The sequence below is a fragment of the Stomoxys calcitrans genome, chromosome 5 (genome assembly GCF_963082655.1).
Source record: "Stomoxys calcitrans chromosome 5, idStoCalc2.1, whole genome shotgun sequence".
Classification (NCBI taxonomy): Eukaryota; Metazoa; Arthropoda; class Insecta; order Diptera; family Muscidae; genus Stomoxys; species Stomoxys calcitrans.
The window spans coordinates 63,545,578-63,573,260 of record NC_081556.1 but is presented as its reverse complement, the minus strand read 5'-3'; the positions used below and the strand labels follow the sequence as shown (position 1 = coordinate 63,573,260).

General features: G+C 39.6%; 1 protein-coding gene and 2 long non-coding RNA genes across 4 annotated transcripts in view; 2 read left to right on the top strand and 1 right to left on the bottom strand.

Annotated features, from left to right (window-relative positions):
* The window catches only part of LOC106087752 (serum response factor homolog), a 300,055-nt gene that overhangs the window by 186,534 nt on the left and 85,838 nt on the right, over positions 1 to 27,683 (bottom strand). The gene's annotated exons all lie outside the window — the stretch shown is intronic.
* The window catches only part of LOC131997623 (uncharacterized), an 84,100-nt gene that overhangs the window by 55,913 nt on the left and 504 nt on the right, over positions 1 to 27,683 (top strand). The window contains exon 2 of the long non-coding RNA XR_009398311.1: positions 27,525 to 27,637. This is a non-coding gene — a long non-coding RNA (uncharacterized LOC131997623). The remainder of the gene's footprint in view (positions 1 to 27,524; positions 27,638 to 27,683) is intronic.
* Positions 6,434 to 10,648, top strand: LOC131997624 (uncharacterized). The gene is made up of 2 exons (XR_009398312.1): positions 6,434 to 6,680; positions 9,916 to 10,648. It is a non-coding gene; the product is annotated as an uncharacterized LOC131997624 (long non-coding RNA).

The window sequence follows — 27,683 nt, the reverse complement described above, 5'->3', positions numbered from 1 at the left end:
AATTAAAACAAAAAATTTGTATTTTTTCTGTGTGCACGCAGTTGCTGAGACAGGTAATCCCCAGGGATCTTTGTCCTAAGATATGTCTCTATCAACCCCTCAAGAGTCTTCCGCATAAGGGATGACAGACTAATAGAACGAAAATCTTTCACCTTCGTGTGGTAAGGTTTTCCTGATTTCGGAATGAGAACGACCTTTGTGTCCCTCCACCCCACAGGTATATATGGCATGCAGATACAAGCAGAGCATTTCCCCTAAAGTCAAGGAACCAGTCTATCAGATACAGCTTGTAATTCAAGCGGTGATACGTCATCAAGACCTGGCGAAATAAAGGAGTCGAAACTTCTTATCGCTCAAAGGATTTTCGGCTCAGACTTTCTTCTGTTTAGCCGAGGGACCACTTCTGTAGTATTTTCTCCAAGGCTGAAACTAATATAACGATGATCGGAGAAGCTGTAGTCATTCAATACTTCCCGGTCGCATTTTCTTCCACTTATATCTTCCGATAAAAAGGTAATATCTAGTATCTCCTGCCTGTTCCTGGTAATAAAGGTCGGTTTATCCCCTAATTACAAATCGCCAGATCGCATTTCGATATTCGACATCCGAACTTCCCCATATCTGGTGATGTGCATTAGCATCACTCCCTACAATGAGGTTCTTCTTCCCTACAGAAACGGCTTTAACCAGCGACTCAAGGTTTAAAGGCAGCATCTCTGAATCGTGTGCCATATATAGGGAAGCCAGCCAGTAATGGGACTTGTTTATTTCAAGGCTGGCCACTACGAAATCTTCAGTGCTTAGCGACGGAAAAAGAAAAACATTTAGACTACTCTTTGCAAGAATACAGACTCTGTGTCTCCCATTCTCCATACCCTTAAGTAGTTTAAATACCGGAATTCTAAGTCCACGAACCATTCCTCCACACACCCATAGTTCCTGGATAAGAACCACGTCAAATCCCCCTGCCATCAGGAGGACCTTTAGTGCCGCCGAAGCGGCCTTACAATGGTGGAGATTTATCTGTAGAAACCGGACCATAGTCAGGATTCAGAATTTCCACCACTGCTGTGTTAACCTCGTCTTCTGATTCCACCAATAGTTCAACCTCACTAGATTCGTTAGATCTTGTCATGACGAGCTTCCGTACGCATCCAGGAGCAGGTGAAAAGGCTATGGAACTACTCTTCCTCAGGACACTGGACACTTGCGGTGTGGACGATTCCTCTTTAAATGCTTCACTAGTACTTCGACAGCAATACTTTCTGAGATCCGTGCTTCCCTGCTGGCGCACATCTTGAGCCCAGTCCAACTGGATGACCCACTCACACAGGGCTTGTCGGGTCCCGTTTCGATGCCATCCCCTCTTGCCTGGATTGTAACAGGGGGATTTTCAGTTTCCTGCAATCCGCCAGACTTTAGCGATGTGGTCGATAGATCCTCAGCCAAGTGTTCAGCAACAACTTCTGGGTCGTCTCCTGATTTCCCAAACCCACCTCTTTTGTAGACCTTCAGTTTCAACTTGTTGAATCAGTAAGATACAACCCCTTCAGACTTGTTGAGGTCTGCAAGACAGCCGGAGTTTACGAATACTGCATGTCTCCGGTCACCACCAGCCTCATCCAATCTACCAATCTTTCAGTCGATGGTCCAAGTATGGATTCAGGATCTGAGGGAATCCTTGGTATATAAGTATCCGTCATTGGTAGAGAAGGAATATCTTCCTTCTTGACTAAATCTAGTGCTGCACCTGGCCAGATCTCACCAGTAATTTTTAGCGCACAACGATACATTTCAATTGAACGTTGATCCCCAAAGGTAATTAGTTTATATCGGCCACTACAACAGCCTGCATCGTCACAAACTGGTGCAGACCCAGAAAATTACGCAAGAACATCGGAATATACTAATGACAGTTCATTGACACTCCAATTATTTCTAGGTATGCAACCTTGTTTTTCTCCCTCGTCGACAACTGCCATAACCAAACTGTCCCTAGCGACATTAGCAAAGATTCTTGGCCCATCCTACTATTGTTCGCGCTAGTTCTTTTAGGGATGAGATGCCCTACAGGTGGCCGTAGCCTGTTGGCTGACTGCGTTGCAGTTTCCGAATATAGACGTGTAGTCCCGAGCCCAATTTAGCCTTTCAATAAACCTGAGAGTGATGCGTCTTCTATTATTCCAACCTCTTAAAGAACGTGTTGGTTTGTCAGGGAAGGCCGAGGGCCTAGGCAAATTATAGGCATGCGAAGAAAGAATAGGTTCGGCCTTGTCCATAAGACTCGAACCAAGTGTCTCCGTCAGAAGCCCCTGCTGACCAGTCGTTTGTCAGCTAGTGGAGTCTGGAGCTGCCGCTCCATTAATTGAGGTTTCAGTAGCAGACTACATGATACGGTTTGATACCACCACCGCAGCTGTTGGGTCTTTGGAGTCCCTTCTAAGCCTACTCCCGGGGTCTAGATCTGCCGCTCCACTGGAAACAGACGCAGATCATCAATGGATCATCTAATGGAAACCTCTATCGCAGCTATTCTTGAGTCACTTAAATTATTCTTCCAAAAATGACCTATTACGAATTGCAAGAAAATTCTTGCGGAATGAAATAACAAAACGTCCGCTCCACTCAACGGTTCAAACAAGACGATTTAGACCATACTCGGCACATTTGCTGGAATTAATTTTTCAATGATATGTACATAATTTCAGCCAAATTGAATAGAATGGCACCCTCTGGAGGCTTAAGAAGTCAAATCGGGGGATTGGTTTATATGGCAGCTACTACATACCAAAACGACTGTGAAAAATTTAAGCCAAATTGGACAAGAGTTGCGCCCTCTTAAGAATCAATACGTCTAGTCAGGAGATCGGTTTAATGGCAGCTATATCGGGTTGTGAACTGATTAAGACCTTACTTGTCACAATTGTTGGAAATCATATTCAGAAAATTGTTTATCGTAACTATGATTTAGTTACCTAATACAAGTAAATGAAAATGCCCATGAACAGTCCGATTCAATTTTAAGCTCAATGAAACATAAAACAAGTTAGTTCAGAATATTTATCTACTATTAGATAAAAATTCTTTAACAGATTGAAATTAACAAATAACACTAACAGCTCATGGGCTTAGATAAAATAGCTTACAACTCGGTGGAGTAAGTAATTTTTCTTAAACGATTATCTTTGAAATAAGCGAGAACTTTACTAAACATGGGTATCGTTAAAGCATGCCATCGTGACGATATCTATTCTGAAATTTATTTTCATTTAAAATTTCATTTCATTTTACTCGTAATACCAATCAATACAACAAGATTATTACTGAATGAAATAATTACAGATATTTGTATTTTTAGTTCAATATACATAACTAAAAATGACATTTAATGAGTTGACAAATACATGCTCGAAACAAAGAACAATTTAATAAACTTAATTCTTATGGTGAGACATTGGGGAGTCTAAAAATAGAACATGGCAAACGTAAATAAAAAAGGCATGACCTTCTTTGGCGAAAAATAGTTGGAAAACGTTTTGCTTTTGTGTTATTAGCAAATATTGAAAGGCAAAATTAGTATCACATTCAAACAACAGTGATGGGAATGAATGCGTATGCTTTGTAAACAAAAGGTCCTTGGTTCAACTATCAACTCCCGCAAAAGGTAAAGTTTGATTTAATTTATAATTGCAACGTTAATTTAAAATTTGTCTTCTTCAATATAGCTGAGCGATTGAGAGCGTGGGTTTGGAAGATATGCGGAACTAAATATGTTGTGTATTCCAAGCTCCAACTGGACCCTCCAAAGAGATCGGAAATAGCGAAATAGGTTTCATTTCAGTTTCAATGCTAGTTAGTTCATATTTTACTTGAGGGAAGTTTAAAGTGAACTAGTAATATGTATAAACAATTTCGTAGCTGTTACGAAATTCTTGAACTCATAACAACCATAGAAATCTTTTGCGCTATATGAAGTTCAATACCGCTTAAACTTAGTTTATATTAACTAGTGTTGAGGTTCAAAGGTCTTTGAGTGCATACCATAACACTACGTGTAAAATATCAGTCAATTCGGAAAAGAATTGCACCCTCTAGAAGCTCAAGAAGTCACATCAGAAAACCGGTTCATATGGCAGTTTTATCTCAACATTGAACGTTTGGCCCATTTACAATCCCAACCGACCTACACTTATAGGAAGCATTTTTGCAAGATTTCAAGCGACTAGCTTTACCTTCGAAAGATAGTGTGCTTTCGACAGACAGACGGGCGGACGGACGGACATGGCTTGATCGACTTAAAATGACGATCACGCATATATATACTTTATGGGGTCTTAGACGAATATTTCGAGGTGTTACAAACAGAATGACGAAATTAGTATACCTCCATCCCTTGCTCCGACTGCGTTGGCACGAAAGGCATCGGGTTAACCAAGTTTATTGAAGGTCCCCAAACGATGCGGATTTTGCCATCCTCGGAGAAGACGTTAATCTCCTTCTAATTCTACAAGACTGTTCGTGGACTTACTGTCCTGGTTGTTATTGCCCTTATGGTAATTTTAATGTCGGTAAAGATGTTCACACTCGACGTCCTCGCGTTAGTACCAGACCACTTCACGCATTCCGTGATCGCCGGATCTCCGCTTACAGGTCCGTATTATGGTAAGGCGGTCTAAAGCAGATCTCAATCCCTGGGTTCGCAATGTAGACCGCCAAGCCCACTCTGTCCTCTAACTGTAATCCATCCGTGTAACATGATCTTCCAGATGGCAATACTAGGGTTCCGTCAATCCAAGACTGTGCAGATGTCAGCAGTGCCTCGCGCTCGATTTCAAGGTTCATCTCTGGTATCCGATCGTAAACTTCTTTCCTTCCTTCCAGGTTGCGATGGTATGAGCTGCTCCCATTCTCCCATCGCTTAAAAACTCATAGCCGCTGTCTCGCACTCAATCTGTATGGCGATATATGGAATAGTCTCCATGAGTCGGATAGATAGAATAGTCTCCAGTGCCCTAGTGGGTGTGGTCCTCATTGCTCCACCTATGCCAAGACAACATCTCCTCTGAACTTGTTGTATGGACCTTAGGTTGCACTTTTTCTCCATCGCAGTCTACCAACTGTTAAGGCGTAAGTAAGTATTGGTCTAATCACGCTCCTGTAGAGCCAGTGGACTCTCCTCAGATGCAGACCGGATTTCGAGCCCACGGCCCGTCTACATAGTGATTAACATCTGTGAGCCTTTTCAGTGCCCTCCTGAATGTGACACTTCCAATTCAGCTTCCTGTCCAAGATCACACCTAAGTATTTGACCTTATCAGATATCGAAATCGTCTTACTGAGGAAACGTGGTGCGTTAAATTGACCCACCTTCGTCTTCCTCGTGAACAGGCATTTTTTAGTCTTCTCTGGGTTAACATTGAGACCCTTGGGTCTAGCCCAGTCGTGTGGCATCTGCAAAACCCTTTCGGCCCTACTGCATAACTCGTTCAGATCCTTACCTTTTAGAAGTATTATAACATCGTCTGCATAGCAGAGTGGTTTAAATTCCTCCTCAGCCAGCATCCGTAATGACCTCATTTATGGTGGTCACCCATAGGAGTGACGATAAAATGCCCCCCTGTGGCGTGCCTTGCACCCTTTCTCAATTATATTTATGCCATGGGACACACAATTTATCCACCTGTTCCTAAGCATATGGTTTATCAAGTCTCTAAGGACTGGTATAAGGATTACATCGGTGTGTCGTTCCGCACATTGTTAAAAGCCAATCTTGTGCAGGGCAGTCTCCACCGACCTTCCCTTGACATAGGGATGCTGTTTATATTTGAGCAGTTCGCTGGATATCCTACTCTTTATTATGGTGTCCACAATACGTTCCATGGTTTTGAGTAGAAAGGACGTAAGGCCTTGCCTGGCCTATAAACACCACCCTTGCCTCCTGCCAGGCATTCGGAGTAGATTAGATTTGGAGTATATGCGGCACGCTGTGAAAATATTGGCCAGATGAGGCGCCAGATAGGCTGCCTCTTTCTGTAGTAACGTTGGAAATAATCCATCAGGTCCGGGTGACTGAAATGGTTTGAAGCTTCTTAAGGATTTCTTTACCATAAATTCCGTAATCATAAACCTTCGATCAACGTCATTATTCCAAGATTCCGGTGTCTCCGTTTGTTTGTTTATTTGTGGGTTTGTCAATTTGTTCGTTCCGTATACTCAAAAACGGCTAAACCGATTTCTTTGAAATTTTCACAGATTGTGGGGAGTGGTCCGGAAGGAGCAATAGGCTATATAATTTTTTTATATTGCGAGGAGGCGAAAACATTTCCTAACATAGTTAGCATAGCTTTTTTATAATTTACTTTAATCACAAACACATGCAATTGTAAGACATTTTTAATCATGTTAGCTTTGACATTCTCTTTTGCTAATTGTAACCAAGTAAGTCTTGACTTTTTGTCTTGTATATGTGACATCAAATTTGCAATTTTAGTCAGTCATCTTTTAAACTTCGTCAAATAAATATGAGAAAAGTTTTTTTCATAAAAAATTAATTGTGTTGTGTTTTAATTTTGGGAATTTCTCTACTATTCGCCACAGACCTACCACGACAATATGGGATTAAAAAATATTTTATGAGGTTGAGGCCTGCTTTCCAGTGCAATATGTGACTCAAGTAAAAGGTATTTTAGAGTAGAACACGAATCTGATATATATTCTCAGGGCAAGTCACTGAGAGGCCCATCCCAAAAAACGCCCACATCCGGCACCACGATTCTGGGGGTACACGACTAAGAATCACTTTCTGAATCCATTCAACTATGTCCGTCTGTCCATATTAAATTGTGTACAAAGTATAGGCATCTGTTTTGGCCTAGAGACGTAGCCTATTGAAACGGCAAAAATCAGTTTAGATTTGGACTAGCTCCCATATTATTTTCGTCCTTTTTTGACTAATATTTCAATAATTTAGCGATTTGTTAACCGATCCTCACAAAATTTGCCACAAGTTTCTCTTATGGCTCATTTGATCCCAGGTAAATTTCATAAAAAATCTGTTGAGATATAGATATAGCTCCCATTATATGTATCTCCCGATTTTCATTTTTGAGTCATTTATCAACCTTTTTCTCAAAATTTTGCGCAACTATTTTTTCTATGTACGGATTTTGGTAGAAATTCTACCTTTCAAATTTAACCCCTTTGAGGACGAAGAATTAACCCCTCGATAAAGTTTTGATTAGAGTACTTAGAGTAGTCCTATTTACTAAGTAAAGTGTAGCCAAAACGAATGTTGCTCCTTCTTTGAAAAAAATCTTGGGACATATATGTCCCATTCGTCCTCAAGGGTCAATATTAGGGTAGAAGTGTTTTCGAATATTGCTTAAAATTCAAAATAAATCAGATCATGTATTTTGTTGAGAGTGCCTGAAATGAAAACAACATAAAAATAATTCATGCGCGAGTTGATGTGGTGGAGTATACATTGAGCGTCAAAATGAATCAATTTGATTAAAAAAGTTATTTCATCTTTAAATTTGGTACTTATACGAAATACGAAAATGATGAACTTATATTTAGTGATAAAAGTAAGTTTGATACATTTGGCAAAAACACCCTTAAACTTTTGTACACTTTATTTTGGCGCTCACAGTAGGTTTACTTATATAACGCAAATCAATCAAATCCGATAAAATGAGTTACGTGGGGGTTCAAGAAGCAAATTCGGGGATGCATCTATTTATAGAAATATCTCAACCTATCTAGTTTGGGTATTGGAGGAAATAAGTGTATTATGAATGCTAAACTCTAGCCAACTTCGATAGGTTAGGTTAAGTTAGGTTGAAAAGAGGTTGCAGATATTAATCCGCCCCATGCCACTATGGATATACACCTAAGCCAGTAATCGGCTTATTGTGCGCTTTAAATACTAAAGAAGTAACCTCGAAAAAGAAAATCTAAGTTAGGAGTTCCGTGCTACATACAAAATCCTTAATTGTTTTCCATGCCTCGCCTCTAAGTTGGTTCATGTCTGGTATTGTGTTCCCACCTAAGTACCGGTATCTGTTAGATGCGAAAGACGGTCAATGAAATGCTCCAACTTCTCATTATCGTCCTCGCATGCCCTACATATGCTATCACTTGCCGCACCGTTGTTACTTAAGTGAGCTCGTAGTCCTATGTGTCCCGTTATGATACCGAAAGCTATACTGACCTCCTTCTTACTTCCTTTCAGTAATAACCTCGTCTTCTCATGATCTGGGTCTCCCCTTAGGATTTTCGCCGTCCTACGGACCGTTTCGCTGTCCCACAGGGTTGCATTCGAATTCTTCGCTCATGCCCTTAACTCGGACTGGGTCGACCAGAAAGGCTTCGGGTCAACCAAATTTATTGACCGCAATTCTCTGGTATTCACTGCTAAATCGTTTGCTTTCTCATTCCAAATTACTTCGCTTTGGCCCGGTACCCAAACGATGCGAATCGTACCATCCTCAGAGAAGGCGTTAATGTCCTTCTTACATTCCAAACCTGTTCGTTACCTTACCGTCCTGGTTGTTATTGCCTTTATGGCCTGGTTACTGTCCGTAAAGATGTTCATAGTCGATGTCCTCGAGTTAACACCACACCACCCCACGCATTCTGTGATCGCCCGGAACTCCGCCTGCAGCACCGAATTATGGTCAGGCAGTCTAAAACAGATCTCAGTCCCTGGGTTCTCAATGTAGACCACCAGGTTCACCCTGTCGTCTAGCTTTGATCCTTCCGTGTAACATGATCTTCCAGATGGCAATACTAGATGTGTCGCTGGCAGCAGTGCCTCGCACTCGACCTCAAGTGTCGTCTCAGATATTCGATTGGAAACATCTTCCCTTCCTCCCAGATTTCCTATCGTCGCACAGTGGGAGAAAATCGAAAAATCTAATAGAGAACATGCTGAGTGAGAGCGGGTAGAGATATCTCTTTGAAATTTAGTTAGAGCTGAGTTGTTAGCGAGTTCGTGTGCAAAATTTCAAGGCCCTAGGTCGTCCTGGCGCCTCTTGGCAGGTTCCTAAAGTTGGTCACTTCGGTACTCCGAAAAAATTGTTGGGGCTGCCAAATCTTCATTTGTGGTCCGATATACAAACATCTTTTTTTTGCTGGATAGTGATGTGTTATACAATATCTCAACTTTTAATTTTTGTTGTTGCAAATTTGCTATTTACGAGGGCATTTGTGGTTTGATTTAAATTTTTATGCATGACTTGGATTCGTGACAAAATATACAACAATTTTGCCGCAACAACGGTTCACATCTGATTATTCAATTAAAAGTTATACAGTTTGGAAGTCGAAAAAAGTGGATTTTTTGTATTTTTTGCAAAAAAAAGTACTTCCTTTATAAGTCTCTTCTTTTTTGTTTGTAAAGAGGATATAAAGACAAATTTGAACAAGATATGTCAACTTAAACCGGTGCTATATGTACTTCAAAATAGGCAATATTTTTATTAAAAAATTGGAAAAACCCCCTCGCGTACAAAGTTTCCAAAGCCCAGATTCAACAATTGGGCACATGATTTTTTTATTCCACATATCCTCTAAACCCATGTAAAAAGTATTTTGCACCTTCCAATATTTGTAGCCTCCACAGCAAATTTACTAAAAAATGCCGATTTTAAAACCATCTTTGCCCGAAAGCAGTATTTTTGGGGATTTTTGTAAAAAAAATCGTGCAGAATTTATTTTTAGTTTTTTAAGGACAATTTTATCTACAAAATTCAAAATGCGTTACTAAGATATGTTTAACTGTTTTCTTTGAATTTTCGTTTTCACAAAAAATGTTTTACCATATTTTTGCTTTTACAAATTTTTTTTTCAAAATTTATCAAAAATCTTAATTTTTTATGTTATTATACTCTTTTTTATCTTCTACAAGTCTAGACCTTTTCAACGATGTATAATTTGTATGTAAAATATTTTATACCCTGCGCCAAAATCGCTACCTTATGTGCACACGTCTATGACCGTCAAACAAATTTGTTCGTGTTGGGTCCCCCACAATTTGTCAATCGCTCAAAAAAAGGATCATGTCGATTGTTCGAAAGAAATGCTCCAAAAATACGATCGCGGTGCTTTAAAACACGACTATGACATCGTGACAGGTGATGAATCGTGGATTTACGCGTATGTGCCCGAAAGTTAACAGCAGTCGACTGTGTGGATGTTTCAAGATGAGCCAAATCCAACAAAAGTTGCTCGCGCGCGAAGCACTTCCAGGCAAATGATCGCCAGTTTTTCCAAAAATAATACTGGACATGTCGCAATTGTACACTAAAACAACGCCGAACCGTCAATTCCGAGTGGTACACAACCATTTGTTTGCCAGTTGTCTTCCAAGAAATCAGGAAAACCAACCGTCGAAGACGGATCACTCTCCACCACGACAATGCGAGCACTCAAAACATCGATTTGATCAAATGAAAATGAGAGGTCAACGTTTTTCGACACCTGAAGGAGCGGTGGATGCGTTGAGAATGCATATTTTGCCAGAGTGCCAAAAGTGCTTCGACAGAGTGCCAAAAGAGCTTCGACAATTGGTTCAAACACATGCAAAAATGTATAGATCTTAATGGGGAATATTTTGAAAAACAATAAAGCGATTTTCGATGATTAATGTTTGTTTTTGTTCTCTAATCCCGAAATATAAAAAGCAACCCTCGTAATATACTTTTCCGAATATCGGGAGTTAGAAAGTTTAATTCGTTTGAATGAATAAAGGTAGGTGGAAGTCTGTCGATACATGTATTTCATCTCAAAAAGCTAGGACATAACAATTATTAGCTATCAGTTTCGGAAAAGTTTAAAATTTCTTGTAATTTTTTGCAACTCAAATCACACAGCTCAAAAGTTATTGCCGGTCAGGCCAACTAGTGGATGCCTTCGATTTTGTAACTTTCTATAAATTTAAACTTTACTATAAAATCAACGTAACGAGTAATCGGCATCCTTTTATAAATGCCGAATTCCAGAAGCTACACCAAATGCAGTTGTATTAAAATAATTCTGTTGATTTTATCAACTTACGACCGCAGTTCAGCTTTGCCCAAAAATTTAAAATGCGCAGATGCAAAAGTTCAAAACAGGAACGGAGAGAACCATTTGAATCTAGAATTTCAAGCGGCGTTGAGCATTGTAAGCAAAATACAATAAGTAGGCAGTCAGACCGAAGTGTGCGCACACTTGCACACAAACATATGCGGTCGGTCCTACACATGGCTAAGCTCGCAAATGCCAAGTGGAGCTCATGTCCAATTTATCTTCCAGTTCTATACAAATTTCGGCTGCGATGTTGGCGGCAAGCGACTTGTAAAGCATTTAAAGTTAGTCAGTCGAACGATAGTCTCGGTAAACATTGTGGAAGGATGTGGTGTGTGTTGGACACGCATCGGCCACATTGCATGACACACGTGGCCATTGACTTGATCCTGAGCCATTAGCTGGTCGCATACACACTGGACACACAAAAGCCCCAAAACTAAAATTTTAAATTAACTGAAGTGTGTTTCTTTTGCTCCCATAAGTGATAATGATTATAAAGGTTTACAAAATATTCGTCTTTACATTGCTCCTTTCCGTAATTGAAAACTACACCACAGCAAAAAAACCGCAATGAACGCAATATATTACACGGAAAACAATATGCGAGACATTGTCACCTTCTATAATTAGTTTAGTGTTTAAATAAATAAATTTCACGGCAGGGGCCTAAACACACAATTGTCTAATATTTAAAAAGATGTGTTTAATTTTGTATTTGATGATGAGCAAAAAGAGGAAGCAAACATGCTTTTACAACATTAGGAAGAGCCAACATACCGTACATCTTTGGCCTATACGATCTAGGATTAATGTCAGCGGGTTTGATGCTACGGACAAAACTGAAGCACGGACTTCTGCCATCCAGCATTGCTTTCAATAAAAATTTGAATATTATTCCTATTATTTATTGGCATAAGTGTTAGAGCTGGCAAAATATCGATGTCTGAATATCGATTGATATTTCTCCTATCGATACTAACGGCAAAGTTTAATTTTTTGCGAAATTGAACAAAAATATGTGACCCGACGCTGAACGTATAGTTTAAATTCGGTTGTGCTAAATTTTTGTACAATGGTTTCCCTCAGGACTTCCAACTGACTTTATTAAATTTGATTTTATTCGCTCTGTGCATTAAAAATGCTTCTATATAAATCGATTTTCGATTTTTACTTTTTATTTTCGTTTGAAATATAGGCGATGGGAAATTATCGATACTATCGATATTTATTATTAAAAATATCGAAAATATCGATTGTTGCGATTATTGATAGTTTGCCAGCTCTAATAAGAGTGTGTACGCTCGATTAATCGATCATTTGTGACTACAAATAATCGAATAATTTGGAACGGTTAATGTTAAAAACAAAAACCTTACAAACATGCGAATTGTGCCATTTGTCTGCCTCTTTTCGATTATTTTGACGCTACTTGAGAAAAATTTGGGATGAGAATTTCATGCTTCTGTTCAAAGATTAAGATCAAATGAACTAGATCCATTTGCCTATTTCAAATAAAACAAGTTGATTTTCATCGCACTATTTGTAAATTAATTGTGTTGTATCATAATTTAAGTTTTATGCATATGAACTATTTAACGTGAATTATAATTTTACAAGAATTATTGTGCTGCAAAAACATTTTTTTGCTTTATAATAATCTCGCATTGCGATGTTTTAAAATATTAGACACTTATATTCCTTTATAATAATGATTAGCTTTCTATACTAAAAAGAAGCAAAATCAAAGCCTATTAGTTTCAGCAGGACAAATAAATCCAACAACAGAATGAAACAACCAGACTAAAGTAGCTCAAAAACAGATGAATTAAAACAAGTAAAAGCGAATCTTATATACCCTCCACCGTGGATCGCATTTGTCGAGTTCTTGCCACGGTATCTCTTTTTAGGCAAACAAAGGATAAAAGAAAAGAATTGCTATATTATTGGAACAATATCAAGTTATGGTTCATTTCGGACCATAATTGTACTGAATATTGGAGAAGTCATTGTGTACAATTTCAGCCAAATCTAGTAAGAATTGCGCACTTTAGAGGCTGAAGAAGTAAAATAGGAAGATGGGTTTATAGGGGAGCTGTATTAGGCTATAAACCGATTCATGCCATATTCGACACGTATGTTAAAGGTCATGAGAGAAGCCGTTGTACAACATTTTAGCCAAATCGAGTGATACTTGCGCCCTTTAGAGGCTCAAGAAGTCAAGATCCCATATTGGTTTATATGGCAGCTAAATCAGGTTATGGACCGATTTGAACTATTCTTAGCACAGTTGTTGAAAGTTATAACAAAACACCTCACGCAAATTGCGCACTTTAGACGCTCAAGAAGTCAAGACCTCAGACAGGTTTATATGACAGTTATATCAGGTTATAGACCGATTTCAACCATACTCAGCACAATTGTTGGAAGTCATAATAAAACACATCATGCAAAATTTTAGCCAAATCGGATAAGAATTGTGCCCTCTAGCGGCTCAAGAAGTCAAGACCCAAGATCGGTTTATATGGCAGCTATATCAAAACGTGGTCCGATATAGCCCATTTACAATCCCAACCGACCTACACTAATAAGAAGTATTTGTGCAAAATTTCACGTTCGAAAGTTAGCGTGCTTTCGGCAGACAGACGGACGGACATGGCTAGTTCGACTTAAAATGTCATGACGATGAAGAATATATATACTTTATGGGGTCTTAGACGAATATTTCGAGGAGTTACAAACAGAATGACGAAATTAGTATACCCCCATCCTATGGTGGAGGGTATAAAAATAATTTAATTGGAATAAACTCCTTGATAATAAATCATAAGTTCTTTACATTTAACTAAACAACAAGGAAAGGTTATAAGGCGTACTTGATATCCGATTCACATATCCGCATCATATATACTTTTGTTGCCCGTTACTTCGGCGCCTATTCAAGCGCATTTATCAACCGATTATCTCAAAATTTTGCAGAGCGATTTCCTCCATGACGCACAACCACAATATGTACGAATTTCGGTCCACATTCTTCATTTCAAATTCACAATTTTTGAAAAAATTATTTCAAAAATTTGTTTAAGTTAAGGGAGAAGGTGGCACAGGGCACGCCACAGGGGGCTATTTTATTGCCACTCCTTTGGGTAACCACAATAAAAAACCTGTTACGGATGCTGACTGAGGAGGGATGTTATAATACTTCTAAGACGATGTTATAATACCTAAGAAGGCCCGAAAGGGTTTTGCATATGGGATATAACTGGGCTAGACCCAGGGGTCTCAATGTTAACCCAGATAATACAGAAATATGTCTGTTCACGAGAAAGACGAAGGTGGGCCAATTTGACGCACCATGCTTCCTCAATAAAACGATTTCGATAGCTGACAAGGTCGAATACTTTGGTGTGATCTTGGATAGGAAACTTTAATAGGAAGTTTCACATTCAGGAACGTACTGAGGAAGTTCACATATGTTGGGCATTATGTAGACGGGTCATATGCTCGAAATGGGGCCGATATACGAGTATAGTCCACTGACTCTACAGAAGCGTGATTAGACCAATACTGACTAACGCCTGAGTATTGGGTTGTCCAAAAAGTAATTGCGGATTTTTCATATAGTCGGCGTTGACAAATTTTTTCACAGCTTGTGACTCTGTAATTGCTTTCTTTCTTCTGTCAGTTATCAGCTGTTACTTTTAGCTTGCTTTAGAAAAAAAGTGTAAAAAAAGTATATTTGATTAAAGTTCATTCTAAGTTTTATTAAAAATGCATTTAATTTCTTTTAAAAAATCCGCAATTACTTTTTGGGCAACCCAATAGTTTGGTGGACTGCAATGGAAAAAAATGCAACGTTAGGACCATACAACAAGTTCAGAGAACATGTTGTCTTGACATAGGCGGAGCGATGAAGACCACGCCCACTAGGGCACTGGAGAAAATTCTAGATTCTAGACAGATTAAGTGTGAGGCAGCCACCGCGGCTTCGCTCTTTAATAGAGCGAAAGCCACTAAAGCACCACACGATTGGGACATCTAAACGGCTTTGCTACGAAAATATAAGGGCGAGCTGAGAAAGGCTCAGAACAAATCCTGGGTGGAATTCGACAGTCCCGTGGAGGATACACTGGGGCCTCTAGACTAAGGAAGATTCTGTCCTCGAGACCTATTACGTTGGGGAATATTCAGAAGTCAGAGAATGTATGGGCAACGTCTAGTGAGGAAACACTAGAACTACTCGTTGATACACATTTCCCGGGAAATTCTCCAAACGGAGAACTTGGCGCCAAAAGAGGTTGTCACTAGTGTGCATTGGTCGAAGGCTATTAGGGAAATTGTGTGTGAGCCGAAAATCCTTTGGGCGATAAGAAGTTTCGACTCCTTTAAGTCGCCAGGCCTTGATGATGTATCACCGGTTCAATTACAAGCTGTGTCTGATAAGCTGGTTCCCTGGCTTAGGAAAATATACTCTGCTTGTAGCAGAATGTCATATATATCTGTGGGATGGAGGGACAAGAAGGTTATTTTTATTCCGAAAGCAGGAAAACCCTACCACACGAAGTCGAACGATTTTCGTCCTATTATGCTGATCCTTATCCATCATCCTTTATGCTGAAGGCTCTTGAGAGGTTGATAGAAACTTCTCCTTTGGCAAAGATCCTTGAAGATCAGCTGTCGCGGCACCAGCATGCATACAGTAAAGGCAAATCCACTGAAACAGCCCTTCACGACCTAGTCGGCTACATAGAGGGTTCTTTTGTGGTCAAGGAATATACTATGGTAGGATTTTTTGACATTGAAGGTGCTTTCAATAATGTAAAACCGGCGTCAGTCATGAAGGAATTGGAGTTTTTAGCCATCAACGATGACGTACGAGCGCTATTTTTGATGTTAACAATAACTTAAAAAATTCATCTCGTCTAAAAAATGGAATTAAATCGTGAACATATTCGTGCGATTATTTTTAACAACTTTCGACGTGGATTGACTCAGCTACAGTACATCAATGAACTTAATTCAATTGGTAAATTCAACCGTGGTCGTAGTTCACTCCAAGACAAATTTCATGAAGGTCAAACACTGATGCTGTGCGTCAAATTATATTGCAACATCGTCATGCGACCTATCGTGAGATTGAGACAACTTTAGGCATTAGGGGGTCAGCATACATTCAATATAGCAAGAATATTTGACCGTCTAAAAAATTTGTACGCGTTGGATCCCACACAATTTGTCAATCTTTTCCATATTAGTGCTACCATCAATTTTTGCGGCCAGTGGGATTTGAACATGGTCCTCTCGTTTGCTAGTCAAATGCGCTACCAACTCAGCCAACCACTTGTTTATAATGTGAGCGGCTAAAGGTAACCAAATACAATTGGTCTATTTTTAGAACAAACAGCATGGTCTTTTGCTCCCGGTCGATACTCATTATTCTACGCCTACTCTTGGGAAATAGTTATGAATTTACCTTTACTCTTACTCTTTCCAACATATCGCTCATGTGTAGAGTATTGAGGCCATAAAAGAAGCATTTTTTATCCGATTTCGATGAAATTTGGAACAATTAGATTTAGTAGACCCACACACCTTTTTGTGGCCCAGATGAAACCATATTTGTATGTAGCTGCCATATAGACCGATCTCCCGAAATTAAGAATTGAGTCCATTAAGAGAGCATTTTCATTCGATTTCGATGCAATTTGTAGGAGGGGTTAGATTGAAAAGAGTGTGCAGATATTAATCCGCCCCATGCCACTATGGACATATACCTAAGCCAGTAATCGGCTTGTTGTGCGCTCCAAATACTAAAGAAGTAACCTCGAAAAAAAAAATTTATGTTAGGAATTCCGTGCTACTTACAAAATCCTTAATTGTTTTCAATGCCACTCCCCTAAGTTGGTTCATGTCTGATATTGTGTCTCCACCTAAGTACCGATGTCTGTTGGACACGAAAGCCGGGCAATGACAAAGGAAATGCTCCAACGTCTCTTCATCTTCCCCGCATGCCCTACACATGCTATCACTTGCCGCACCGAATTTACATAAGTGAGCTCGTAGTCCCATGTGTCCCGTTATGATACCAATAGCTATACTGACCTCCTTCTTGCTTCCTTTCAGGATTTTCGCCGTCCTACCGACCGTTTCGCTGTTCCACAATGTTGCATGCGCATTCGTCGCCCACTCTCTTAACTTGGTCTGCGTCGACCCGAAAGCCTTCGGGTTAACCAAGTTTATTGACGGCAGTCCTCTGGCCTTCACCGCCAAATCGTTTGCCCTTTCATTTCCCCTTACTCCGTTATGGTCCGGCACCTAAACGATGCTGATTTTTCCATCCTCAGAGAAGGCGTTAATCTCCTTATTACACTGCAAGACTGTTCGTGACCTTACCGTCCTGGATGTAATTGCCCTTAGTGCAATTTTACTGTCGTTAAAGTTGTTCACACTCGACGTCCTCACGTTAACACCACACCACTTTACGCATTCCGTCATCGCCGGATCTCCGCCTGCAGGATCGTATTATGGTCAGGCGTTCTAAAACAGATCTCAGTCCCTGAGTTCTCAATGTAAACTCCAGGCCCACTCTGTCCTCTAGCTTTGATCCATCCGTGTAACATGATCTTCCAGATGGCAATACTAGGGTTCCGTCAACCCAAGACTGTGCTGATAGCAGCAGTGCCTCGTACTTGAATTCAAGGTTCATTTCAGGTATTCGATCGGAAATCTCTCCCCTTTCTTCCAGGTTTCCTATCGTCGCCTCAATTATACGGCGATGGTATGAGCTGCTCCCATCCTGAATCTATTCTCCCATCGCCTTAAGTCTCATAGCCGCAGTGGCTGCCTCACACGTAATTTGTATGTCAATGGGTCGGATATCTAGAATAGTCTCATGCCCAAGTGGGCATGGTCCTCATCGCTCCGCCTAAGCCATGACAACATGTTCTCTGAACCTGTTGTATGGTCCTTATGTAGCACTTTTTCTCCATAGCAGTCCATCAAACTAATGTATTGGTATAATCACGCTCCTGTACAGCCGGTGGACTATCCTAGGATTCAGGTCCCATTTAGATCCTACGGCCCGTCTACATAGTCCCCAACATCTGTGAGCCTTCTCAATACGCTCCTGAATGTGACACTTCCAATTCAGTTTCCTGTCCAAGATCACACCTAAGTATTTGACCTTGTCAGATATCGAAATCGTCTTACTGAGAAAACGTGGTGCGTTAAATTGGCACACCTTCGTCTTCCTCGTGAACAGGCATATTTTAGTCTTCTCTGGGTTGACATTGAGACCTCTGGGTCTAGCCCAGTCATACGCCATACGCAAGACCCTTCTGCATAACTCGTTCGGATCCTTACTTCTTAGGAGTGGCGATAAAATGCCCCCCCTGTGGCGTGCCTTGTGCCACTTTCTCCCTTATATTTATGCCATGGGACACACAATTTATCCACCTGTTCCTTAGCATATGGTTTATCCAGTCTCTAAGAACCGGGTCCACCCAGTTGTTCTAAGGATTGGATCAGTGTGTCGGTACGCACATTGTTACGTTTTGGCATCGAAGGTTTCTTCTATTTTATGCGCAACCTCGTGCAGGGCAGTCTCCACCGACATTCCCTTGACACAGGCATGCTGTTTGTATTTGACCAGTTCGCTGGATGTCATGCTCTTTATCATGGTGTCCACAATATGTTCCATGGTTTTGAGTAGAAAAGATGTAAGGCTTATGGGTCTGTAGGCCTTTGGTGCCGCATAACTCGCCTTGCAGGGCTTGGGTATAAACACCACCCTTGCCTCTTGCTAGGCTTTTGGAGCATATGCAAGTCCTAGGCACGCTATGAACATTTTGGCCGGACGAGGCGCCAAATAGTCTGCCTCTTTCTGTAGTAACGCCGGAAATATTCCATCAGGTCCGGGTGACTTAAATGGTTTGAAGCTCCTCAAGGATTCCTTCACTATAAATTCCGTATTTATAAACTTTCGATCAACGTCATTATACCAAGATTCCGGTGTCTCCGTGAGTACCTTCGTTTCTTGCGGAAAACGCGTTCTCAGAAAAGCTTCCAGGAGGCACGTTTTGCCGCTCTGGTAATCTTATTGTATTCCATGAGCGGTGTGTAATACACATCCCAATAAACATCCGCCTTTTTACGACGTGTTCTATTAAAAAGTCTCCGGACCTCTTTCCCAATATTGTGAATCTCCCCGGTCATCCAGGGTTTTTCTTGGGCTGATTTCCTTTCCCGAAGAGGACAACTGTCTTCCAGCACAGTCGTAATCCTGTTGACGTTTTCGCCAATGTCTTCTGTGCTTGGACAATCTAAATTATCTTGCCCAAGTCTTCTTCTGAGTAGCCTTCCGAATTTTGTCCAGTTGGTTTTCAACTTATTCCGGAAGCTTATCGGATTCGGCGCTGGCCGTGCTATTCTAAACCTAATGTAGTGATGGTCAGGGAAAGTGTGTTCCATGGAGACCCTCCAATTCTGAACCTCATCGATCAGATTTCCGAACATATCGTCACATCTAATACCTCCTCCCTAATCGTATTAACAAAGGTAGCAGTACCTCGTTTCCTGCCTGTTTTGCATTTCTCGCAAGCCGTTGCAGCTCCGACGTGGGTAGCGGTGTCGATCAATGACAACCACAAAGAGAGTCCCTTCCTCCTTCTCCTCCCTGTGGAAGACCTCCCACTTCTCTGTGACCAAACCTTCGTTTTGGTTGCCCAAGAATCCCAACATGCGTTCCGTCGCAAATTTACTGCCCCATCCCTTGATGAAGACCGTAGCCTTTGTGAGCTGGGGGATATCCATCTTTCTCACCAGGTCGAGCTTTGCGCACTCCCAGGGAGCGTGAATACCTCTGACGAGCTGTTTGACGGTATCAATACATTCCGCCGACACAAAAAGTAGCGTAAAGATGTCCCCTCTAAACTCGCAGTTCATCATTTGTATGGGTGGACCGTCTACAGAGTTTCACACATGTTCAAAAATCCGATCGTTAACCAGGTCCTCCACTTGGGACCGATGATTTGGTGGAATCCTACCGGATGCACAGCCGATATTGATGACTGCATAAGTCAGCTCATTTTTGTTGTGATTCCTTGCCACTCTGGTGTAAGAGGGCGGCTCCTTACCATTCTCAGCGACCATCTACCGCTTCCGTGATGGATGTGGCCTTAGTTTGGAAGTCACAGTCCTCCATGAAGACTCAGGGGCCGTGAGCGCTTCCTTCGTTTCTGTTCCAACTTTGTCTACCTCCGTAGGACACTGTCTGGAGTCTCCATTGCGAGATGGTTGGCTTGGTTTTCCCAGAGTACTTGAAAGCGGGGAGCTCTTTTTCTTCTTCAGCATTTTAGCAGTGTTATGCTCTTCGAGAGATCTGATTCTTTTTCCAGCTTCTGTAAAAGTGCTTGGAATGTCAGTTCTATCCCTTCCAGCATCCTGCACTTTTGCCCGATTACGCTGCCGGTACATACACCTCTGTCTCCTGCGTCGTGCACCGGATCGCTTTCTCGGTCTGCTTGTGAGCTTAGCAAAGCCATCGCTCACTTCTGCCTGAATCCGAGTCAAAAACACCACCTTTACTTAAACGCTGGGGACGAACTGTGCATCCCTCTGGTTTATCAGTCTCTTCCTCATTAATTAGTCCGACGTCTAGTTGTGCGCTTGAATCATAACTCTCGACTACAAATGCCAAGGACACGATGCGGTCTGACGTCACCACCACAGATGTTGAGTCTTTGGAGCCCATTTCAATTTCGATGCAATTTGTAAGTGGGTTTTTGTAGACCTCCATACTCCTTTGTCGGATGTGGCCCAGATCGAACCATATTTGGATATAGCTGCCATATAGTCCGATCTCCCGAAGTGGAGTATTGAGCCTAAAAAGTGAACATTTTTCACCGATTTCGATGGAATTTGAAACAGAGGGTTTTTGCACATCTCTTCTCCTTTGTCGAATGTGGTCTAGGTCGGACCATATTTGGATACAGCTGCAATATAAACCGATCTCCCAAAATAGGGTGTTGAGTCTATAAAAGAAGCATTTTCACTTAATTTCCATTTCATCTGTAAAAGAACTTAACCTTAACTCGAAAAATATTTTTTTTATTAAGTCAATTACCAATTGTCAACACACTATCACAATTGAAAATTGGAAACTTTGTTAGTAAAATGCCGAATACTTTAGGATTACTAATGGCATTTCTACTTCAAAACACTGAAAGAACAAAACTCAGCTATTTGTAGCGCTATATATATATATATATATATATATATATATATATATATATATATATATATATATATATATATATATATATATATATATATATATATATATATATATATAAAGGGTGATTTTTTTGAGGTTAGGATTTTCATGCATTAGTATTTGACAGATCACGTGGGATTTCAGACATGGTGTCAAAGAGAAAGATGCTCAGTATGCTTTGACATTTCATCATGAATAGACTTACTAACGAGCAACGCTTGCAAATCATTGAATTTTATTACCAAAATCAGTGTTCGGTTCGAAATGTGTTCATTCACCGTAACGTTGCGTCCAACAGCATCTTTGAAAAAATACGGTCCAATGATTCCACCAGCGTACAAACCACACCAAACAGTGCATTTTTCGGGATGCATGGGCAGTTCTTCAACGGCTTCTGGTTGCTCTTCACTCCAAATGCGGCAATTTTGCTTATTTACGTAGCCATTCAACCAGAAATGAAAGATGCTGTTGGACGCAACGTTACGGTGAATGAACACATTTCGAACCGAACACTGATTTTGGTAATAAAATTCAATGATTTGCAAGCGTTGCTCGTTAGTAAGTCTATTCATGATGAAATGTCAAAGCATACTGAGCATCTTTCTCTTTGACACCATGTCTGAAATCCCACGTGATCTGTCAAATACTAATGCATGAAAATCCTAACCTCAAAAAAATATATAAATATAATATACATATATAATTGGATATGGCAGATCCATTTGGATCTAATTAGATCCAACAATATCTTATCCGAGATATTCTTGGATCTGGCCAAGTATATCTCGGATAAGATATTGTTGGATTGTCAGTTTATTTTTGACAGATAAAAACGTCAGTTATTCTTTGGTGTGCTCTTCGATTTTTTACTATTCGAAAAAATGGATCAAAGAAACTGTATTAAGTTATTTGTAAAAAATTAAATGCCAAAGGACATTTGAAATGATGACTGTGGGCAGAACCGGTTTAAGGACCAGAACCCAGTTCGGATTGCTCCGCATCGATTCTTGTGCGTGAGATTTGGGCCAAAAACAAAACCGTTATCATGCCTCAACCATTCCTCTTCCCAAAACTGAATACACCGATGAAAGGAAAGCGTTTTGCTACGATTGAGGAGATAAAAGAAAAATCGAAACAGAAGCTGTTGGATATAGCAAAAGACGCGTTTCAGCAGGGTTTCGAGAATTGGAAAAAAACGCTGGCATCAGTATATTATATCTGAGGGGAATTACTTTGTAGGGGACAAGATAGTTATTGATGAATAAATACTTTTTGAAAAAATTGAAAACAACGGTTATTTTTTGATCAGACCTATGTATGTCCGTCTTTTTCATCGTCTATCTGTCTGTGTTAGGTTAGGTTAGGTTTAAGTGGCAGTCTGCCATCAGACTCACTTAAACGTTTTCGTCCATTGTGATACCACAGGAACGGAAGAAGGAAGATGCCTTCTAGTTCCTACCTTTGAACCATCCAGATCGTTTTTAAAAGCCCAATGACAGCAAAGCAGTAGACCTTTTCTAGTCTAGATGAGGCCACATAGTTTTGGAATGCTTACAGCCCTTCGGGTCTGGTCCTGAAAACTTAGCTTACATGTGGTTAGAGGCATACCCACAGATTCCAGTGTCCCTGGAGTGTATAAGGTAGTTCCTAGCTTCGCAAGCTCGTCTGCTTTAGAATTCCCTGGGATATCTCTGTAGCCCGGCACCCAAAACAGGTGAATTTTGAACTGTTCAGCCATGTCGTTGAGAGATCTGCGACAGTTGAGGGCGGTTTTTGTGTTCAGAAATACGTTCTCCAGTGATTTAATGGCTGCCTGGCTGTCTTAGAAGATATTTATGCCAATCATCGTAATGACATCATGTCTTAGCCATTTCACCACTTGCAATTGCAAGGACTTCTGTTTGATACATACTGATACACGCCGCCGGCATGAAAAAAGTTATTTTTTGTGGATAAAGTGTGGATTCGTGAAGCACATGTGGATTTTCACCTGACCAATAACGCATATTTTGTTTATTGACGAACCCATTAAGGCAAAAAGTTTCGACAATGAAGATGAATTGCATTCCATTCCATGATTAGTGTGAGAGTGCGTTCACAAATTAGGTTCAAAGTTATCAAGTCCAAAGAAACCCCTTTACTTCTAAAGGGTAAAGATCCGAATCAGATACGCAGAAAGGCCGAAAGGCTCTTGGAAATGGCATACGACTGGCATATCAGCCTGTTCTATAGGAATACAAAGGTGGACCAATTTGGCGAGCCCAGACCCAACAGCGATTTCGATATTCCACAATGTCAAATACTTAAGAGTGATCTTGGACAGGAAACTGTTTCACATTCAAGAGCGTGCCGAGAAAGTTCCCATATGTAGATAGGCCCCTGGCTCATCAGGGGCTTTTAGAGGAAGGGAATTATTAATGGAAGGAGAATGTTTGAGCAGTGTTGGCCCACTAATATTTTAATATCATATTCATATTCTATTCCCAAATACCTTTCATTTGAGTCCCATTCCGTTCCTATCGGCTTGGGGCAGAGTTGGCCATCTCGAGACGTGCTCTACTCCCAAATACCTTTTATGTCAGTTCCATATTGTCCCGATCATCTGTAAATAAAGTACCAAATGGTACCGATTTTGGTACCAAAATGTACAAATTTCAGACTTTTAGCTCGATCTGTCAAAATGTGCGAATGGTAAATAGATCATTCAGCAACCCATCGCATCATAGTTCGCTAAGTTTTACCTATATGCTAAATTTTAGACCTTTAGTCATTTCTTTGTTGTACCTTCATGAGAAATTTTAGACCTCAAGCTCCATCTGAACAGAAAGTACAAAATGCTCCAAATTTTGGTACCAAAATTTACGAATTTTGAATATTTAGTCGCCCATCATATATTTCTAAGCTTTACCTAGATGCCAAATTTCAGACTTCTACCTCCATAATTTATTCGACCATCATATATTTCCTAGTTGCCTGGTTTATGCTCTCAAGGTGTACCTCTAGCAAAAATTTCAGAGCTATAGCTCAGTCGGTAAACAAAGAACCAAATGAACGGATTTCAAGAAAATCTCCTGGTCGCAGAATATACACTGCCAAGCTGTAACTGTATCCCAAGTCCTCTAGCTCAATCCGTAAGGAATGTATCATTTTAGACAATTTAGTATTTAACAGGAAAATTTCAAAAAACTCATTTAGTCGTCCAATATTTATTTTTAAAGCTCTAGCTCAATCTGGAAAAAGGTACTGTTTTGTACATTTTAGTACCCTAATTCACGAATTTCCAAAAATTCTTCTAGTCGCCCGGTATATATTCTCAAGGTGCACTTGTATTCTCAATTTCAGTACTCTAGCTCAATCTATTGGGTTGCCCAAAAAGTAATTGCAGATTTTTTAAAAGAAAGTAAATGCATTTTTAATAAAACTTAGAATGAACTTTAATCAAATATACTTTTTTTACACTTTATTTCTAAAGCAAGCTAAAAGTAGCAGCTGATAACTGACAGAAGAAAGAATGCAATTATAGAGTCACAAGCTGTGAAAAAATTTGTCAACGCCGACCATATGAAAAATCCGCAATTACTTTTTGGGCAACCCAATATAAATAAAGTACCATTTTGTACGTTTTTATGCGTTTTATGAACGAATTTCAACAAATTCTTCCAGTCGTCTGGTATTAGCTCTTAAAGTGTAACTGCATCCCAATACAGCTCGATCTGTAAGGAAAGTACCATTTTGTACGTTTAAGTACCTCAATGTACAATTTTGAAAAAAAAAAATTCTTATAAACACCCGGTATATACTCTAAAAGTGTAACTGCATCCCAATTATGAGAGCTTTAGATCAATACGTTAAGAAAGTACCATTTTGTACGTTTTGAAATAAATCTTCCAGTTGCCCACTAAATACTGTCAAGCTGTACATGTACCCCAAATATCAGAGCGTAAGCTTAAACTGCAGAGAAAGTACCATTGAGGGTGTGTCAATCGGTAGCAATCTTTTATGGTGAGATTTAAAAATGACGTTGGGGATGTTTTTTCTCACTGGTGAGAAAAAATTTACATTTTGCTATGCCAAACTGTAACTTTCTCACTATACAAATTGTAACATTTCTGCCTGAGCAAAAACAAGTCAAGCTATTTAAAATAATCAAAATTTATTGAAAACTACCCATGACTTGTTAAAAAACAATTAAATACTTGGGCATTGTTCATAGTTAAAAATCTCTTTGCCGACACCGTCCAACAAATTTTTCACACAGAGGTTGCAAATCTCTCAAATAAAAACATTTTGTTTCTCCAATTTCATCAATTTTCAAATAGCAATGTGAAAATATAATATTTTTAACAAAATTATCAATTAATCATAAACAAATAAACAATACAACCAATCGCCGCTCGTAAATTCAATTAGATCTGCTTGTCTATTCACATCTAGCCACATGGAACTCTAAACGTCAAAATTTTCTTCGCTTCTGTCAAAAAATCTACTAGTCCCTGGGCTACTCAAAAATTATTCATTACACTTAACATCCTAATTTTATAAACCCTACAACTTTGCTATCAATCGGCACACAGCCGATTTAAAAAAGGAATCGCGAAAACATGGGTTTTCAACGGAGAAAAACGAACATAGTACTAACCTTTAACACAAAATTTCATTGAAATTTTGTCTTAATAGAAAATTTTATTAAAATGTTTTCCTAAAAAAAACCAATTACGAAAATTTGTAGAATATTCATACTAAAAGTTTGTCTCTTAAAAAAATTCACTCAAATTTTTCCAAAATTATTTCTACAAATAATTTCATTGAAATATTGTCTTTAGAGAAAAATTAATTTCATTCTACAATATGTTCAGAAAAACATATTAAGATTTTGTCTTTAGGAAAAAAATCATCAAAAATTTGTCGTTGAAAAATATTATTTAGCGAAGGCCGGGCCTGAACAAAAAAAATCATATTCATTTAGAAAAAAATGTATGAGTTGTATCTACACAAAAATTTTTTTGTAGTTTTGTCTTTAAGAGATTGAAGAAAGTCTGTAGAAAATTTTGCCATTAAAAAATTTTAATTTTGTCTTTAGAAATGTCAAAATCTCAAAAAATTCCGTTAGAAAAAAATTTTTTGAAGTTTTGTCTTTAGAAAAAAAAAAAGACTCCTTGGAGTAGGTGATGGTCTCATCCTCGGCTCCCTGTTCGGTAGGTTGTATTAAATTCCCCGTCACTGTACTGGCTGATGTCTCAATATTAGGATCTTTATTTATCCTAGTCTCGTCGTTGTGTCCCTGTTCGTTAGACTGTGTTGAGTTTCTCGCCCCGGACCTGCCTGATGTTTTTGTATAGGGATCTTTCCTTGTCCTAGTCTCCGCAATACTGAGAGAGTTGGTTATTGTCTCATCTTCGGCCCCCAGTTGACTAGGCGGTTTTGAGTGTCCTGCCACTACACTGCCTGATGGCTCAATATGAGGATATTTTCCTAGCCTAGCCATGGCCCAGTAGTACGCCATGCCTTTTCTCTTAGGCAAAAATGTCACGGAGACTTGATCAATGCCAACCACAAGGAGAGTTCTTTTTTCCTTATCCTCCCTGTGGAAGACCTCCCATTTGCCCACGACCACGATCTTGGTTTTGCTTGTGTAAGACTACCATCATGCGTTCGTTGCGAATTTGCCGCCTCCGACGAATATTTCGAGTAGTTACAAACAGAATGACGAAGTTAGTATACCCCCATCCTATGGTGGAGAGTATAAAAATAAACACTATATATTGTCATCGATAGTTGTCACCTGTACTTTGGCGCTACAATGATATTTTTGTTTTTGAAGATACGTCCGTATTATTATTATTATTAATAACTTTATGTTTAGAGTTTGACTCTAATCATATGCATATTTTTTTGCTATTTTTTACTTTAACATTTTTTTTTTCTTGTCCGTGCATTTTGTAGTATTTGTAAAGATTTCTTATGACACAAATGTGTATAACAGATTTGCAATATCAAAACGCCTACCACAAATTGAAATGTGTGTGAGACTATAATGATAAATACGTATACGGTTCTATGAATGATGTTTGAGTTTTTGCTTCACAAAAAATAAAAATGGAAAACTTGTTTTTGGTTGCCTACGACAATTTGTTCATCAATCGCTCGACTTTTTAATGAATGTTTTCTTCTTTTTTTACAGCACCATCTGCTTCGCTTCTTACACCCTCATATAACGTCCAATTTGTTATGACGTCATTGTTGACTGTAGAAAAGACTACAACTGACAATTTAGTGCCGTCTCAAACCACTCCGGTTAACCCACAAGCTATCGTTGTAAACATATACTAATTGTTATACT